General features: G+C 38.4%; 1 pseudogene; it reads right to left on the minus strand.

Moving 5' to 3' along the window:
• Nucleotides 1-7,581, minus strand: part of LOC127926874 (ankyrin-2-like) — a 73,615-nt pseudogene that overhangs the window by 37,873 nt on the left and 28,161 nt on the right.

The following is a 7,581-nucleotide window of genomic DNA, read 5'->3' on the forward strand; positions in this document are numbered from 1 at the left end:
ACTTCCATTCCATTCCATTCACTTCCATTCCATTCCATTCCATTCACTTCCATTCCATTCCATTCACTTCCATTCCATTCCATTCACTTCCATTCCATTCCATTCCATTCACTTCCATTCCATTCCATTCACTTCCATTCCATTCCATTCACTTCCATTCCATTCTATTCACTTCCATTCCATTCACTTCCATTCCATTCCATTCTATTCACTTCCATTCCATTCCATTCCATTCCATTCACTTCCATTCCATTCTATTCACTTCCATTCCATTCACTTCCATTCCATTCCATTCTATTCACTTCCATTCCATTCCATTCCATTCCATTCACTTCCATTCCATTCTATTCACTTCCATTCTATTCACTTCCATTCCATTCCATTCTATTCACTTCCATTCTATTCACTTCCATTCCATTCACTTCCATTCCATTCCATTCTATTCACTTCCATTCCATTCCATTCCATTCCATTCACTTCCATTCCATTCCATTCCATTCCATTCACTTCCATTCCATTCACTTCCATTCCATTCCATTCCATTCCATTCCATTCCATTCACTTCCATTCCATTCCATTCACTTCCATTCCATTCCATTCACTTCCATTCCATTCTATTCTTCCATTCCATTCTATTCACTTCCATTCCATTCTATTCACTTCCATTCTATTCACTTCCATTCTATTCACTTCCATTCCATTCACTTCCATTCCATTCCATTCACTTCCATTCCATTCCATTCTATTCACTTCCATTCTATTCACTTCCATTCCATTCACTTCCATTCCATTCCATTCACTTCCATTCCATTCTATTCACTTCCATTCTATTCACTTCCATTCCATTCACTTCCATTCCATTCTATTCACTTCCATTCCATTCCATTCACTTCCATTCTATTCACTTCCATTCTATTCACTTCCATTCCATTCTATTCACTTCCATTCTATTCACTTCCATTCTATTCACTTCCATTCCATTCTATTCACTTCCATTCTATTCACTTCCATTCCATTCCATTCTATTCACTTCCATTCTATTCACTTCCATTCTATTCACTTCCATTCCATTCTATTCACTTCCATTCTATTCACTTCCATTCCATTCCATTCACTTCCATTCCATTCTATTCACTTCCATTCTATTCACTTCCATTCTATTCACTTCCATTCTATTCACTTCCATTCCATTCTATTCACTTCCATTCCATTCCATTCACTTCCATTCTATTCACTTCCATTCTATTCACTTCCATTCCATTCACTTCCATTCCATTCCATTCACTTCCATTCCATTCCATTCTATTCACTTCCATTCCATTCACTTCCATTCCATTCACTTCCATTCCATTCCATTCACTTCCATTCCATTCCATTCCTTCCATTCCATTCACTTCCATTCCATTCCATTCACTTCCATTCCATTCCATTCACTTCCATTCCATTCCATTCACTTCCATTCCATTCCATTCACTTCCATTCCATTCCATTCACTTCCATTCCATTCCATTCCATTCACTTCCATTCCATTCCATTCACTTCCATTCCATTCCATTCACTTCCATTCCATTCCATTCTATTCACTTCCATTCCATTCCATTCACTTCCATTCCATTCCATTCACTTCCATTCCATTCTATTCACTTCCATTCCATTCACTTCCATTCCATTCCATTCTATTCACTTCCATTCCATTCCATTCCATTCCATTCACTTCCATTCCATTCTATTCACTTCCATTCTATTCACTTCCATTCCATTCCATTCTATTCACTTCCATTCCATTCCATTCCATTCCATTCACTTCCATTCCATTCTATTCACTTCCATTCTATTCACTTCCATTCCATTCCATTCTATTCCATTCCATTCTATTCACTTCCATTCCATTCACTTCCATTCCATTCCATTCAATTCACTTCTATTCCCTTCCATTCCATTCCATTCACTTCCATTCCATTCCAATCCATTCCATTTCTTCCATTCCATTCACTTCCATTCCATTCCATTCACTTCCATTCCATTCCATTCCATTCACTTCCATTCCATTCCATTCTTCCATTCCATTCCATTCACTTCCATTCCATTCCATTCACTTCCATTCCATTCTATTCACTTCCATTCCATTCTATTCACTTCCATTCTATTCACTTCCATTCCATTCTATTCACTTCCATTCCATTCTATTCACTTCCATTCCATTCCATTCTATTCACTTCCATTCTATTCACTTCCATTCCATTCACTTCCATTCCATTCCATTCACTTCCATTCCATTCCATTCTATTCACTTCCATTCTATTCACTTCCATTCCATTCACTTCCATTCCATTCTATTCACTTCCATTCCATTCACTTCCATTCCATTCTATTCACTTCCATTCCATTCCATTCACTTCCATTCTATTCACTTCCATTCTATTCACTTCCATTCCATTCTATTCACTTCCATTCTATTCACTTCCATTCTATTCACTTCCATTCCATTCTATTCACTTCCATTCTATTCACTTCCATTCCATTCCATTCACTTCCATTCTATTCACTTCCATTCTATTCACTTCCATTCTATTCACTTCCATTCCATTCACTTCCATTCCATTCTATTCACTTCCATTCCATTCCATTCACTTCCATTCTATTCACTTCCATTCTATTCACTTCCATTCCATTCTATTCACTTCCATTCTATTCACTTCCATTCCATTCCATTCACTTCCATTCTATTCACTTCCATTCTATTCACTTCCATTCTATTCACTTCCATTCTATTCACTTCCATTCCATTCTATTCACTTCCATTCTATTCACTTCCATTCCATTCTATTCACTTCCATTCTATTCACTTCCATTCCATTCCATTCACTTCCATTCTATTCACTTCCATTCTATTCACTTCCATTCTATTCACTTCCATTCCATTCTATTCACTTCCATTCCATTCTATTCACTTCCATTCTATTCACTTCCATTCCATTCTATTCACTTCCATTCTATTCACTTCCATTCTATTCACTTCCATTCTATTCACTTCCATTCCATTCTATTCACTTCCATTCCATTCCATTCACTTCCATTCTATTCACTTCCATTCTATTCACTTCCATTCCATTCACTTCCATTCCATTCCATTCACTTCCATTCCATTCCATTCTATTCACTTCCATTCCATTCACTTCCATTCTATTCACTTCCATTCCATTCCATTCACTTCCATTCCATTCCATTCCATTCACTTCCATTCCATTCCATTCTTCCATTCCATTCCATTCACTTCCATTCCATTCCATTCACTTCCATTCCATTCTATTCACTTCCATTCCATTCCATTCACTTCCATTCTATTCACTTCCATTCTATTCACTTCCATTCCATTCACTTCCATTCCATTCCATTCACTTCCATTCCATTCCATTCCATTCACTTCCATTCTATTCACTTCCATTCTATTCACTTCCATTCCATTCACTTCCATTCCATTCCATTCACTTCCATTCCATTCCATTCTATTCACTTCCATTCCATTCACTTCCATTCCATTCCATTCCATTCACTTCCATTCCATTCCATTCACTTCCATTCCATTCTATTCACTTCCATTCCATTCTATTCACTTCCATTCCATTCCATTCACTTCCATTCTATTCACTTCCATTCTATTCACTTCCATTCCATTCTATTCACTTCCATTCCATTCCATTCACTTCCATTCTATTCACTTCCATTCTATTCACTTCCATTCCATTCCATTCACTTCCATTCCATTCTATTCACTTCCATTCCATTCCATTCACTTCCATTCCATTCCATTCACTTCCATTCCATTCCATTCACTTCCATTCCATTCTATTCACTTCCATTCCATTCCATTCACTTCCATTCTATTCACTTCCATTCTATTCACTTCCATTCTATTCACTTCCATTCCATTCCATTCACTTCCATTCCATTCACTTCCATTCCATTCCATTCACTTCCATTCCATTCCATTCACTTCCATTCCATTCTATTCACTTCCATTCTATTCACTTCCATTCTATTCACTTCCATTCCATTCCATTCACTTCCATTCTATTCACTTCCATTCCATTCCATTCACTTCCATTCTATTCACTTCCATTCTATTCACTTCCATTCCATTCTATTCACTTCCATTCCATTCTATTCACTTCCATTCTATTCACTTCCATTCCATTCCATTCACTTCCATTCTATTCACTTCCATTCCATTCTATTCACTTCCATTCTATTCACTTCCATTCTATTCACTTCCATTCCATTCACTTCCATTCCATTCCATTCCATTCTATTCACTTCCATTCTATTCACTTCCATTCCATTCACTTCCATTCTATTCACTTCCATTCTATTCACTTCCATTCTATTCACTTCCATTCCATTCTTCCATTCCATTCCATTCACTTCCATTCTATTCACTTCCATTCCATTCACTTCCATTCTATTCACTTCCATTCCATTCCATTCACTTCCATTCTATTCACTTCCATTCTATTCACTTCCATTCTATTCACTTCCATTCCATTCCATTCACTTCCATTCTATTCACTTCCATTCTATTCACTTCCATTCCATTCACTTCCATTCCATTCCATTCACTTCCATTCTATTCACTTCCATTCCATTCACTTCCATTCTATTCACTTCCATTCCATTCCATTCACTTCCATTCTATTCACTTCCATTCTATTCACTTCCATTCTATTCACTTCCATTCCATTCTATTCACTTCCATTCTATTCACTTCCATTCTATTCACTTCCATTCCATTCACTTCCATTCCATTCTATTCACTTCCATTCTATTCACTTCCATTCCATTCTATTCACTTCCATTCCATTCCATTCACTTCCATTCTATTCACTTCCATTCCATTCACTTCCATTCCATTCACTTCCATTCCATTCCATTCACTTCCATTCTATTCATTCCATTCTATTCACTTCCATTCCATTCACTTCCATTCCATTCACTTCCATTCTATTCACTTCCATTCTATTCACTTCCATTCTATTCACTTCCATTCCATTCACTTCCATTCCATTCTATTCACTTCCATTCTATTCACTTCCATTCCATTCTATTCACTTCCATTCTATTCACTTCCATTCTATTCACTTCCATTCCATTCACTTCCATTCCATTCCATTCACTTCCATTCTATTCACTTCCATTCTATTCACTTCCATTCCATTCACTTCCATTCCATTCCATTCCATTCTATTCACTTCCATTCTATTCACTTCCATTCCATTCCTTCCATTCTATTCACTTCCATTCTATTCATTCCATTCCATTCCATTCACTTCCATTCTATTCACTTCCATTCTATTCACTTCCATTCCATTTCCATTCACTTCCATTCCATTCCATTCTATTCACTTCCATTCCATTCACTTCCATTCCATTCATTCACTTCCATTCCATCTATTCACTTCCATTCCATTCCATTCACTTCCATTCTATTCCATTCACTTCCATTCCATTCCATTCACTTCCATTCCATTCCATTCACTTCCATTCCATTCCATTCACTTCCATTCCATTCCATTCACTTCCATTCCATTCCATTCCATTCCATTCACTTCCATTCCATTCTATTCACTTCCATTCCATTCATTCATTCCATTCCATTCACTTCCATTCCATTCCATTCACTTCCATTCCATTCCATTCACTTCATTCCATTCTATTCACTTCCATTCCATTCATTCACTTCCATTCCATTCCTTCCATTCACTTCCATTCATTCCATTCCATTCATTCCATTCCTTCCATTCCATTCCATTCATTCCATTCCATTCCATTCCATTCCATTCACTTCCATTCCATTCCATTCACTTCCATTCCATTCCATTCACTTCCATTCCATTCCATTCACTTCCATTCCATTCCATTCACTTCCATTCCATTCCATTCACTTCCATTCCATTCCATTCACTTCCATTCCATTCCATTCACTTCCATTCCATTCTATTCACTTCCATTCCATTCTATTCACTTCCATTCCATTCCATTTCCATTCCATTCCATTCACTTCCATTCCATTCCATTCACTTCCATTCCATTCCATTCACTTCCATTCCATTCTATTCACTTCCATTCCATTCCATTCTTCCATTCTATTCATTCCATTCCATTCACTTCCATTCCATTCCATTCACTTCCATTCCATTCCATTCCATTCACTTCCATTCCATTCTATTCACTTCCATTCCATTCCATTCACTTCCATTCTATTCACTTCCATTCCATTCACTTCCATTCCATTCTATTCACTTCCATTCCATTCCATTCTCTTCCATCCATTCCATTCTATTCACTTCCATTCCATTCCATTCTATTCACTTCCATTCCATTCTATTCACTTCCATTCCATTCTATTCACTTCCATTCCATTCCATTCTATTCACTTCCATTCCATTCTATTCACTTCCATTCCATTCCATTCACTTCCATTCCATTGCTAGTAAGTTCTGAGTTGCCAGACAGGCGGAAGAGAGGCATCAGAAGCTATCGCATCGCTCCAGGAATCTGCTTTCTTTAACATGGATGAACTTCAAGTAATGATGTGTTAGTACCTACAGCATATCCAACTTACCTTGGATTTCTATAGCATTACTATTGCATCTATAGTCTTATTACATGCATATAACTGAAAGATGAGATAGTTTAGGATGTACCCCTGGGAGAAGAAGGGGACAGCATGCATGGAGAGGTGAAGGTGAGGAACAGGAGGAGGAGGAAAGAGAGAGACAGAGAGGGAGAGACAGAGAGGGAGAGACAGACAGAGAGAGAGAGAGAGAGACAGAGGGAGAGAGAGAGACAGAGAGAGAGAGAGAGAGAGAGAGAGAGAGAGAGAGAGAGAGAGAGAGAGAGAGAGAGACAGAGAGAGACAGAGGGAGACAGAGAGAGAGATAGACAGAGAGAGAGGGAGAGAGAGGGAGAAAAATGAAACAGAGAGAGAAATCACCTGCTGTTGTCATGGTCTAGGCACGGGGAGGATTGGCTAGAAGCAGACAAAACACACACCATCAGAGAGAGAAATACGGAGAGAGAGAAAATTAGAGTGAGAGGACAATAGAGAGTTAGAGGGAGAGAGAGAAACAGAGAGAGAGGGAGAGAGAGAGAGAGAGAGAGAGAGAGAGAGAGAGAGAGAGAGAGAGAGAGAGAGAGAGAGAGAGAGAGAGAGACAGAGACAGAGACAGAGACACAGAGACACAGCGACACAGAAACACAGAGAAAGCGACCAGAAAGAAAGACAGAGATAGAACCACACAGAGAGATAGAGGGAGACACACAGAGATAGAACCACAACAGAGATAGAGGGAGACACAGAGAGATAGAACCACAGAGAGATAGAACCACAACACAGAGATAGAGGGAGACACAGAGAGATAGAACCACAGCACAGAGATAGAGGGAGACACAGAGATAGAACCACAGAAAGATAGAACCACAGCACAGAGATAGAGGGAGACACAGAGAGATAGAACCACAGCACAGAGATAGAGGGAGACACAGAGAGATAGAACCACAGCACAGAGAGATAGAACCACAGCA

This window comes from Oncorhynchus keta, unplaced genomic scaffold (genome assembly GCF_023373465.1).
Source record: "Oncorhynchus keta strain PuntledgeMale-10-30-2019 unplaced genomic scaffold, Oket_V2 Un_contig_8564_pilon_pilon, whole genome shotgun sequence".
In the NCBI taxonomy this organism is placed as follows: Eukaryota; Metazoa; Chordata; class Actinopteri; order Salmoniformes; family Salmonidae; genus Oncorhynchus; species Oncorhynchus keta.